Below are 13030 nucleotides of genomic sequence, written 5' to 3' on the forward strand. Positions count from 1 at the left end.
TTTGAGACCAGACGCACCTCTTCCAACTCAAGTTCAATATCTACTGAATATTTTAACCTGAAGGAAATAGAGAAAACCATAGAAGCAAGAAGGGCCTCTATGACTTTCTCCTTTCTCCCCTGAACATGGTCATAGGGAAATTGTCTGACCCGCCTCCACTGTAAGTAGGTCATAGGACCCTCATATGACAGGTATCCTGCCCTATGCCTGGAGGCCAAGAAGAATCTAAGCAAATCCCCTTTGCCAAGGTCTGCCTAGTTCATCATCAGGCCAAACTTCCTTTTTGTCCAGCCATACTTCTACATGACTGTCCATTCTTCATCAAACCTGTCCATAAAAATATACAGTGCTCCTTGAGTCTTCATTTCTGAAGGCTCCCTGCCACATGAAACTTTGGTTAAATAAATGCGTTGGCTGGGTGTGGTGGTGCGTGCCGGTAGTCCCAGCTACCTGGGAGGCTGAGGTTGGAGAATCGTCTGAGCCCAGGAGTTCAAGGATGCAGTGAGCTATGATTGCATCTGTGCAGTACAGCCTGGGCAGCAGGGCAAGACTCTGCCTCAAATAAATAAATAAATAAATTTGTTTTTTCTTTTGTTATATGGTTGTCAGCCATGAACCTTGCAATGGATGAGAAAAATACGTTATTTTCTCTCCCCCATAGTTTCTGGTACCCAACATGGGGTGACTGAGACTGCCCACCTGCCACTTGCTCTAGAGCCCACAGTTGAGATCTTGAAGCAATTGACAAAAGCTGACAAAAAAAGTAAGAATTTATTTTTTGTAACCAAGGTCAGTTCTCCCAGATCTCTGCCTGTAGTGCCTGGTGGAGAATGGATGGTAAATTTTTTCCTTGTTCCCTGCTTTCTGAATTCAGATTAGTAGGAGAAAAACATTTCTGTCTTTTGTTAGAGGAGTCTCAGCTGTGAAACTTGCCATGGGCCAGGCATAGGCATGTGGGGTTCATATCGGAATATATTTTTCTCCTGAAAAGTAGAGTATAAGCCCATGTATACCTAATGCAAGTTTAACACACAGTTTCTTTTCCTTTCTTTTTTTTGAGACTGAGTCTTGGTCTGTCACCCAGGCTGGTGTGCAGTAGTGTGATCTTGGCTCACTACAACCTCAGCCGCCTCCAAGGTTCACGTGATTCTTCTGCTTCAGCCTCCCAAGTTACTGGGATTACAGGCGTCCGCCACCACACTTGGCTAATTTTTGTATTTTTAGTAAACACAGAGTTCACCATGTTGGCCAGGCTAGTCTTGAACTTCTGACTTCAGGTGATCTGCCCACCTTGGCCTCTGAAAGTGCTGGGATTACAGGTGTGAGCCACTGTGCCCGGCCCCAGACTTTTTTTTTTTTTAATTGGGTCTAATATCTGCTCTTGCTGCCACACTTTGTAGTAGAACCGTCACAGGATGGTACATAAATAAGTGAGAAATGGTAGCTAATGAAGAAAAAGGGAGTTTAGAGTACAGAAGTGCCTGTGTGCACACGTGCATGTGTATGTGTTTGTGTTGTGTGTATTTGTGAGACAGGGTCAACAAATATCGGTTAGTATAATAATGATAAAAATAAATGGAAAGTATGAAAGTATAGATCTTTTGAAATTCCTTTCTTTTATTCTCTGTCTCTCTCTCATTCTTTTATGCTCCGGAATGGAATGGAGCTAGGGGATTTAGAAAGCCTCGGCTGATTGATCCATCATATTCTGACAAATGAATTCCCAGAAACAGAGTATTAGACTTTCACACAAGGTGACATTTTGACTGGAATCTTTTAAGTTGAAGCTTATAAGGTATTGAGAACAGGACCGCTCCATAGTGGGTCCTCAAATAATGGTACCTACTAGTGTTGTTAATTGTTCTCTTGTAGAAACCAAGGACTTCAATGTCTGACCAGCCAATTCCACCACCTCAATACCCTTGCAACTGCTATGTCAGAGAATGTTTTGAAAGAGGTAAAGACAGAAGGTAGCCGGACAGACTTTTACACTGAAAGGTAAGAATAAAAATATGAAATGGTTTAAAAAAAAGTCAGGAGAGTGAGACTTTGGATCATCACCCACCGATGAAGTTGTCTTGTTTTAGGATTATATATCATGAAGATTAAAAATAAAGCCAAGGCTTAATCTCATTGATATTTGAAATAAAAATGTTCATTTTCTTTTAAAAACTGTCCAGGCACAGTGATAGAGGCAGTTATTTTTGGTAAAAGTGGATTGTGGACAGAGTAGCTGGTGAAATGCTCTTAAGTATTCACGTAAGACAAAAACCTTCCTGGCACTAAGAAGTCTCAATTGGCTTTTCAGCTGCACTGTGGTTTATTGTGTGCTTTAAATCAGCTCTAAGACTACACTACATACCATTGTGTCTGTTAGAAAATCATTATGGTGCAATTAAAAGCAATGTTGTTTCACAGACGAACATGGAATCTTCCTCTGTGTCTGATGGCTGTGTACTTCCTTGGTGCCTCCTGTGATTAGCTGCACTGGTGATGGTCAAGAGATACAGCTGTCAGGAAAACACTCAACAGATGGCAGTTGCAGAGTGATGCGGCATCCTTTTTTGGGATGATCTCTGACACGGGAGCTCAGGATTTCCATAAACGTTCAAGTGACACTGACTCCTTTTAAGCAACTCAGGCCTGGAATGTTCAGTGACAAAATTAATCTTCCTCCAGAAATGAAGAGAAATTGAAGTGTCCTTTTGAAATGAAGTGTGCAATATAATGCTAAAATGTATTGTCATTTGTAGCTTCTTAACTATTACAGATAAGTACAATCAACGATATAGAAAGCCTGATACGTTGGTAGATTGATCACGTTTCCTTCAGGAGGAGAATGAGCAAGATCGGCTGGTTCTTTCATTTTTGTAAAGCTCTTTAAAGATTGGCTTTATATTTTTTAAAAAGAGCAATTTAACCTTTGCTTCAGTAATGACATGGCTTGTTGAATGATGTTGTCTGTGACGAAATTCGTCTTAGTGGTGCAAGGATTAATTATGTGGTCTCTTTTTACATCTCAGCATTTTAACATGAAACACTAAAACTTCTGTCTTCATTATTTATACAGTACATATATGTGTATAACATTATTATGGAGATAAGAAAATAAGAGTAAACTGATCGACAATGATGTTGAACACTGCACTGAAGAATACCGTATAATAATTATGCTAGATGATTATTCAGCATTCAGAATCCGAGTTACAGATTCCCTACAACTGACTCGTTTATCTTCCTCTCGGTTACACGGATGCTTTCAGGTTTTAGGGCCTCACTTAACCAGTGAACATTGTGGGCTGTCTTGATGTCTATCTTTTAATACAATGACAAGACAGCATTGAATAGTAGGTATAGGTCCTGCATCTGTCTTCTAGAAAGTGTCCTGGGCATGCCTGCCTGCCAGCTGCATTCACCCTCTAATGCCACTAAATGATATTTGGCTGTCTTTAGTCTGACCCGAATATGAGTACAGTCCTATATAATCTTAAAAGCAGGTAATGTGGGGATAACCATATCCCATAGCGTTAAGTTTAATTTTGTCAAAATTGTTGTCTTTCCTTTTTCATGTTAGCAAAATCATGTCCTGCAATTCACGAAGATTGATATTTCTTCTAAAACATGACACTGACATTTTCTGTTTGTCTATTCATGTCCCCAAAGAGGTAACCACATGCTATATATGTTTTCTGTTAATATATTTGCAAGATGGTCTCAATGGTTGGTCTCTGAAAGATTTCCAGTAGATAAAACACATGGAATGAGAAGCTGCAAAAGGAGCCTTTTTAGGAAATGCACAATGGAGCAGGGAACAGTGTGGAGGCTGTAAGAAACATGAAACATGACACAGCATAGATTTGAAATACATTATATGAGTTTTGGGACAAAAACAAACATTTTGCTTCTTCTAAAAGCTTTAATATAGTCTAGGCATTATGGTAAGTATTTTGTATGTATTATTTGATTTGATTTGATTCACACACATATGTAAGATAGGTATTATTATTTTCAGTATATTAATGAGAAAATGGTGGTACAGCTGATAATTTGGCCAAAGTCACACAGTAAGATGGCCTTCCAGAATCTTATAATTTCCTAAAAGAGTATAATTGTTTCTTCCCTAAACAACAGTATGACTTTGTGCATGTATGGTTTTCTGTGATGTTATCCTGGATATAGGTACTCATTAATAAAGCAATGAAAAAATACATTTGGCCAGGCACAGTGGCTCATGCCTGTAATCCCAGCACTTTGGGATGCCAAGGTGGGTGGATCACCTGAGGTCAGGAGTTTGAGACCAGCCTGGCCAACATGGAGAAACCCCATATCTACTGAAAATAGAAAAGTTAGCCGACCACGGTAGCAGGTACCTGTAGTCACAGCTACTTGGGAAGCTGAGGCAGGAGAATTGCTTGAACCCAGGAGGTGGAGGTTGCAGTGAGCCAAGATCATGCCACTGTACTCCAGGCTGGGTGAAAAGAGGAAAACTTCTTCTAAAAAAAAAAAAAAAAAAGAAAGAAAAATACATTTGTTTGTATGATAAAATGCATATTTATATCTCTATTAATGTAATACAATTCCTATAAAAAAATTTGAGAGATACAAAATTTTTTTAAGGATTCAGGTATCTTTGTAATATATAGCATGTTAGTAAACCAGTTTTTCCTGAAATTTTCATTAGTTTTGTGATTAATATAATTTTCTGCTTTCATTTAATATAAATTAAAAGAAAATTCTTTAAGTGAAATAAGTCTGTAAGTAAAACTATTGAGAAAATTGTATAGATCCTCTTTCTATAGTCCATAGAGGTAGTATGCTCCCAGCTGAGATGAGTCTGGGATTGACATGACAGGATACATTTTTAAAATAAGCATGCCATAAAAATGATTGGTAGAACATAATCTATGCAATTAAACTCTGTGTTTTCTTCCCAGATTTTGAATGTAGTCTGTTGTATGCCCCAAAGAGGCAACTAATTGGAAACCTAAAAGTGAATTCTAGATTTCCATTTGCTTTTTATTGCAGGGCTATATATTCTGGGGAGGCAAAAAGAATATGTAGTTGAGATGTTCTGTGGTTACCCTCGGTATCTTAACCGTGATAGTGGCATCTAAGGTGACACTGTCATGATGGCTCAAGTACTTATACGGACAAGGCAGATCCACAGTGGAGCAAAGCACCATGAAAGCACATGCAGCATAAAGATAAAGAAAGGCCATTGTCTCATGGTAACTGCTTACAGTTCTGAGTATTCCACTATAAATCTAAGCCATGTAGGGAGTGGGATTTTATAGCTATAATTGCCACTTGAGATTATTCTGCTGTCTAATGCAAGTCGATGAAAGGGTTTAATTTTTGTAACAGTCCTGAAACATGACCTTAGGCATCCATTATTGTACAATTTTAGTTTTGAATCAGTAGGAGCTTTATCTTCAGTTATGATGTTCACATCCCCATAAGTAAGAGGAGGATCAATAGTAAAAGAAAACCAGCAAATTGTAGGCTTTGCCATAAATCTAAGGTATTAGGTGGACATCATTTAAACAGTTGTTTTTCTTTTCATGAAGAATAAACACCTAGTAGGAGAAAAAAATGAGGCTCTAAAGGGATTGTGCATTGCCAAATAGTTTATAGCTGTGTTAAATGCAATGCTGAGCTTCAGTTCTGCTGTGGAATATTTGCTGATGATCATTTACTTGCCAACTGAAAACCCAAAAGATGCTATTTGAGGTTTTTTGTGTGGTTTCAGTCTTGACCCCTTTGTCAGGGTTTCACTGCATGATTGCCAAGAGCAGCTCTTTGCATGTGAGAAGACAGATGCTGGTGATTTAAGCAGGGAAACACACCACAGTGCTTTTACTCAGCTGATATTTAATGATTTACCATTTAATGTAGTTCATCTTTCATAACCCTGAGTTCAAACGGAAGCAGTTGCTATTAGGGAGGCAATAATATTGAACTTCCCACCAGTGACCTAGGAGAGCTGCTTTTGTAGCTTTAGCTACTGGACCCATCTGGCCTTTAGACCCTAAGCACGGCAACAGAAGGAGAGAAACCGTTTACTTCCCGTCAATAGAGGACTGGGTAGAATGTATAATTATGCCAGATAAAGATTTTCAAATCAAAACTCCTTGTGTTAACATCACTCTGCAACTTTGAAGGACAAAACAATGCTCTTTACTCATTATCAAAAGAACCCTGAGAAAACTCAGAACACATATGAAAAATCATGCTGAGCTGAAATCAATTCAAAGGGAAGGAGTGCTCCTGGTTTCAAACCTGGAAGATAAACTTATTTTCTTATAATTTCTATTTGCTTTCATTAGTGTGGGAGCTTTCTGGTAAGGCTTTTTCCCTCTAGTTTTAGAAGATACTTAGATAGATGTAGATATTTAGATAGATGGATGAATAGATAAACTACTTAAAGACAAGCATTTCAGAAAACTAAAGTGTAAGAGACGGATCAAATGAGATTGAAGTCATTTGGAGGAAGGATGGTATCCAATATGGTGATGAGAACTGTGTTATTAATGTTATCAAATAGAATGCTTTAAAGGCATTTTTTTCCTATCAAAATCCCTTCCTAGTTCAATAATCTATTTTCACTTTGGTATTATTGGTGAGGGATTGAAAGCAGATTACAAGTTAGGTTGGCTCTATTTTTTTCTGATTTTCTTTCTTTTTTTTTGATTAAACTCCTAACATCTGTAAATTAGGATTTGCAAGGAAAAGACAAAATTATCAACTTTCATTACAATTACAGGCTTGCTGGACAACTGTTGCCTAGTTATGATTATATCTAATCCCTTGACTGCTTACAGGAGGCCAAAAATGTTTTTCTTTTCTAATAATATATTCCTAAAACACAGAGAAGGCAGTTAGACCAAATGTTTTCACGGTGAGAAACATACCTAGAGGTGTTCAGTCTGATGGGCTTAGATGGACTAAAACCACTATGTGGGTCTCCCATCCTGCACTGCAGCGTTTGTCATTCTCAAAGCCAGAGTTAGACTTCTCAAATCATTTTCTGATTTAAAGATCCATTTTTTGAAGCATTGCTCATAGTACAAAAGCACTTGTATTTACCTCTAGGCATCATTTGAAAATACTGTCTTGGAGATATTTATGCATTTTCCAAAGTTTGATGATGCTTGGTATTTTGGATTTGTTATTTGGCAGTAGATATTTGCATAATATTTATAATTAGGCAACTATGACATTTAAAAAGATAAAGAATGGCTGGGCACGAGGCTCATCCCTGTAATCCCAGTACTTTGGGAAGCCAAGGCAGGCAGATTACTTGAGGTCAGGAGTTTGACACCATCCTGGACAACATGGTGAAACCCTGTCTCTACTAAAAACAAAAAACAAACAACAACAATGACAACAAAATAGCTGGGTGTGGTGGTGAGTGCCTGTAATCCCAGACACTAAGGAGGCTGAGGCAGGAGAATCGCTTGAACCCAGGAGGCGGTGGTTGTAGTGAGCTGAGATCATGCCACTGCACTCCAGCCTGGATGACAGAGCAAGACCCTGTCTCTAAATAAATAAATAATAAAAAAATTAAAAGAAGACTTTCTCTACAAGGTTTTTGAATAAAGAAATAATCCAGAAGTATAAATGTGCTCTGCTTTACCCTTTCGTATTGCAGTTCTTGATAGAATGTTCCTTCATCTACTTTTGAGGTTTAGTTCTGCTGCCTGGTATGCTGCCACTCTAGTGTATTGCATTTCTGGATTCTTAGCCTCCTCATCAGTTGTGGAAAAACCCTTTCAACTGTTTATTTATTTGTAGCATCTATTTGAACTCCATGTGAGGAAATGGATACCTTAGTATAGAGAATTGTGTCAAAATCATCATGATTTCACGTAAAAAGGAATGATCAAAGTATAGATTCTATTTTAACATGGATTTGGTTCAATTGCTACATATTGGAAATCAGATATTAATGGATCAACCTTAACAAGTTAGAAAGTTTGATTTGGAATTTTATTTAAATTCATTTTTTTAGTCTTAATATAGACAGGTGTTTTATGAAAGCTATTTTTCTGTTTGCTCAGTTTCAAGATTTATAGGAGATCTAATTTGATACATGGCCAAAATGCCACCACAGAAACAGTGGATGGTTTTTGCCATAAAATTTTATTACAATAATTTCCAGGCTCAAGGGCATATTATCATGTGGCAGTGTGTATGTTTTAAAATAATGTTTCAATTTTTTTTAGCCTTTAAAACTTTACGAAGAAAATCTAGGCTTTTTTTGTTTTGAGTGGGCAGATATTCTGGTTCATTCCATTTGATGAGCCCTAGCATACATTGATAGTTATCATTGGACACTGTATTCAGAGTAGCTAGAATAGGTTTCAGCCTTTAGAGAGCTGGATTATTCAGGTGAATGTGGTTAGAGCACTCAGTGAAACCGAACATTTCACCATTGCCTATTATTATGAGTTATTTTCAAGTGAGCCTCTTATAATGCCTTTTTTTTCAAAAAGAGGAAATATAATAAAAGTGGGTGAGATATTGTCATGCGAAGGTACCACGTTTGACTGGAGGTGGCAGTTGGGGTTAATTTGATATCAGCTGAAATCTCCTAATGCAGCTTGGGCACTACTGATATATTTTCTAAAAATCACCAGATCACAGTGTTATAGTATTCAAATCAGTAAAGATTAGAAATATATCAAATCTTGTTAAAGAAATGACCTACCAACCTTAGAAGCAAGAAAACTGAGTCTGTAACTCAAATTATGAAATAACAAGCCAACATTTCTGTGAAAGAAAGGTGGACCCTAATACAACAAGTAGAGCCTAGTAATATATTTTCTCTCTACCCTGACCTTAAATAATGTCACTGTGTTGACAACCTATGACATGATGCCATATAGCTGAAAGGATTTGTACAGAGAAAGAATCCATTTCAAAAAGGTAGAAGTAAAGTATTACTAATATAAGAAGGAAAACATATCTTAATATTCCCTAAAGTCATACAGAAAACTCATTGTGATCTAATAAAATATTTTGAAGGAAAAATTATAAAATAAAATATTAAAGAAAAAGCACCTTGCAGGAACTTTTGAATAATGTTTTGTAAAGTTAATGAACCAAAATTATAAATGATCATTATAATGATTTACCAATTTAGGATCACATAATGGCAATTAAAGTATGTTTCTTATCAAAATGCGAGTTTAAAAAAAAGTCACATTTAGCATTTTTCATTTATTCTGATGCCATTTAAAGGGATAAAACATTGTATAGTACTCTGCATGAGTTACAACAGATTTTGTTATAAAATGTAATTCAGAAAAGTTTAAATTATACTTTATAGAAAAATACTATAGTAAAGGAGGATACTTTTTGTATGTAGAATATAGCATGACATGCAAAGAAAATTTTCTTTAAATCTTAAGGCAGTAATTCTTAAGCATGTTCTGAGAACGCCGTGCCTGAGAATTACCTGGGAAACTTGTTAGAAATGCTGCAAATTCTTGGGATTTATGCCAGGTCTACTGAGCCTAATTCTAAGAGAATTAATTTCAGAACCTGTTTTACTGCATACAGAATCACAGATGCTTCTTAAAAATGGACAACTTTCAGTACCAGTCTCTTAAATATTTTACCTACTGTATATGATTACTTGGCACTACTGACCAAAATAAAGAAAACAAGCAGTATTAGGGAACTCTGTGGAATAAAGAGAAGCTGACTATTTTCTGGTGAATTTCCACATTTAGCAGGTTATCTTATACATGATAGGCATTCAACCAATATGTGTATTAAATCAATGAATAAATGGAATTTTATCAATATGAAGACAAATACCATTTGGGTGCAAAATGTGAATGTTAAAACAGAAAATCACCACTAAGAATATTCAGAGGAAACTGATTTTTTTTTTTTTAATTTTATTTTTGAGATGGAGTTTCACTCTTGTTACTCAGGCTGGAGTGCAGTGGCGTGATCTTGGCTCACCGCAACCTCCGCCTCCTGGGTTCAGGCAATTCTCCTGCCTCAGCCACCCGAGTAGCTGAGACAACAGGCACGAGCCACCATGCCCAGCTAATTTTTGTATTTTTAGTAGAGACGGGGTTTCACCATGTTGACGAGGGAAACTGATTATTTAGTCTACATGTGTTCAATAATATTTGGAATATCAGAAGATAAACAGATAATTTAAAGTGACAGAGGAGGTACTATTCAGGGAACAAGCTGAAGTATAACCATAAACTCTTTAGCAAGTCCCTGTTAATGTAAGAGGTAGAGATGAATGTGCTAGCCATTAATATTTTTTGTTTTTTAGCAGGAAGGTTGTTCAGGGTATATGTATGGTACAGTTTCTATATTTAGGGATAAATGTATTACACTTTAAAAAATCAGGAATATAACTGTTTGTACCCTTACATATTTGCTGAAAGTAACATTACTTCTGTTTTAGCAATAAGAAAAAGGAGAAACTCTTTTTCACATGTTTGTTCATTTTTCATCCATTTAGCAGGTATTTACTGATTTCCTACTATGTGCAAGAACGCTGCCTTCACATTAGTATTTCAGGACTAGCCCAGAAGGAATAACTCTCCTTCTTATCACAGATGGTCACCCACTGAAGTCAGATGCTCTGATTTGGGTCATAGTCACAGGGAGGACTTGTGAGCAAAAGACATTAGCATTTACAGCAATTCTTTGTTGAATCGAGCTGCCACAGACTTAAAAACATGTACTCAACTCTTTACCAACCATCATTATGAATTGCAGTGATACTTCCCTTTCCTCTTATCATATCTTTTGTTAGGGACCCCTCACTTCCCCGCTATTGTTAAGCTGGGTGTATCCACATCCTGCTTATTTTGTAATCATTTTTAGAACCTCTTTAATAAATTAATGGACTAGTCTATAACTACTGAGGCCACTATTGAGTAATTTTAACAAAAAGATTGTATAAATACACACACACCGGGGTCTCTTAATTAAAAATATGATGAGTAGATGAAGGTATTTGGCAATAGTTGAAATCAGCAAGTCATTAAAAATTCTTCCGTGATACTACTAATTTGTTCATAATAGCCTTATAATTGCAGCATATAAACAAAGACAAATGTGGGTTGGATTCTATGTAAAAATATCAGTCTTGTCTTTTCTACTTAAAAGAGTTATAATTTCCACTTCTGGTGCAGTTGAAATAAGAAATAAGCTATATCTCGTGTGTTTGGTTGACAACTTTTAAAGTCCAGGTTCCTTTTCTCAAAGGTGGCCTTCCTTTATAAAACGTTTGTTGTCGGTAGCCTTGTGTAGTCTAGGAGAAATCAGAGATGCAGCTGTCTTATGAATAACCAGATGGGAAATGGAAGATGATCAAACTTCTTCCTAGACCCCATGAGTCAAATAGGAATGACAAAAGATTTTCCTTTGCAACTGGGAGGAGGGTGAAACCTAATTATAAAAAGTCTTGTATACAAATGACAATAATGCCTAACAGGAGCCTCCTCCTTAAAGACAGGAAACCTGTTTTCTAAGCTTTTTCCATCACCAAAATACAGCCAGAGTCTGCTATGAGACTCGGTAGCTGTTGAACAGTGCCAGAAACTCTGATGAACGTCCAAGACATTTCCTTCAAGCAAAGTAATACCCTCCGAAGAGCACGTTCCGAGATCGTTCACACGGACTCGGAGGGGAGAGCGCCACCTATCGTACCACGGCGGCAGTGTCCAGGGCACCTGGCCATCCTTCCAGCCTCCCTTGCACCACCCGCCAGCACATCCTGTTCTGCCCCAGATAGCTGCAGATAGTAATGTTCTGAGGTGGTCTGAAGTTCACCTAAGTGTGCTCATATCACGCTCTATAATGTGAGGAAAACACACGAATTTAAATCAGTTTTTAAAACAACCAGGCCTCTCTTCTCATTTACTAGAATGGAAAAAATTCACTTTTATTACCTCGAAGATGCCAAACAGTGCCATTTTATTACTGTGGGAAGCTGGAAGTCATTTCCGAAACCTTTTGGCAAGGGTGCTATGTAGAGCATCCAGTTCAGTCCTTTAAGTGTCTTCTGAGAACCACCACACAGACTGTGATTTACTGTCTTCAGGAGTTAAAGGGACCCTTTCTACCCTGAAACTGAAGAAAGAAAGGTGAACTGTGTTTACCAAGCATCCCAATGAGACTTGCAAGAATATGAGACAGCATAGAGAGGGGAGCCAGAGGTAAAGAATGTTTTGGTAACCCACATTTTCCAGTATCTACTTTTGCATTTGCTTTAAAAGATTATGTTGGCAGCCTTTAACAGTTGTGATGATTTTTGTATATTGATCAATTGGTCTTTAGGCAACTTTTGCAGACAGCTACACAAAAGGGGGACTCCTTTTCCTTCTTCCTCTTTGATGTTTGCATCTTAAGTAGGTTTTCGTACACTTCCACAGTGAATGCAGTGTCATAGGCTAAATATGTATGTGTATACGTATGTGTGTACATATATACATAGATAATAGACCACTGTGAAAAATAATTACATAGTCTGTCACATCAAAAATGAGAAGCTGTCTGATAGTATAAAAGGAAATCTAGCCAGGCATGGTGGCTCACGCCTGTAATCCAAGCACTTTGGAGGCCAAGGCGGGCGGATCACCTGAGGTCAGGAGTTCAAGATCAGCCTGACCAACACGGTGAAATCCCGTCTATTAAAAAAAAAAAAAAAAAAAAAAAAAAACAGTAAATAAAAAAAAAAAAAAAAAAAAAAAAAAAAAGAGGAAATCTAGTAAACTCCTTTACTTGACAAAAATCATTAAACTATTGACCTCAAGTAGAAAGACCAATCTTTAATTGCCTTTACAGTTTTAAACTCCGGTAAGCAAACATCAAAGCAACTCTCAGAGCAGGACATGACATTTTTTTCTTGTAAACAACTCCACATGGAGCAATGTCTCTAGCAATTACATCCTTAATAGAATATTGTATTTATAAACTATATCATAAAGGCATCCTATGGTAGCCTACAGTGTCCATGTCTTTTTTTTTAAAGTGAAATTAATGTTTT

The 13030-nt window shown here is 37.1% G+C and overlaps 1 long non-coding RNA gene across 1 annotated transcript in view; it reads right to left on the minus strand.

Moving 5' to 3' along the window:
• Nucleotides 1-10195: 10195 nt before the first annotated feature.
• The window catches only part of LOC108306192, a 108542-nt gene continuing 105707 nt past the window's right edge, over nt 10196-13030 (minus strand). The window contains exons 2-3 of the long non-coding RNA XR_005200769.1: nt 11934-12114; nt 10196-11836 (exon numbers count right to left, since the gene is read on the minus strand). This is a non-coding gene — a long non-coding RNA (uncharacterized LOC108306192). The remainder of the gene's footprint in view (nt 11837-11933; nt 12115-13030) is intronic.

This window comes from Cebus imitator, unplaced genomic scaffold, assembly GCF_001604975.1.
Source record: "Cebus imitator isolate Cc_AM_T3 unplaced genomic scaffold, Cebus_imitator-1.0 Scaffold3, whole genome shotgun sequence".
Taxonomy (NCBI): domain Eukaryota; kingdom Metazoa; phylum Chordata; class Mammalia; order Primates; family Cebidae; genus Cebus; species Cebus imitator.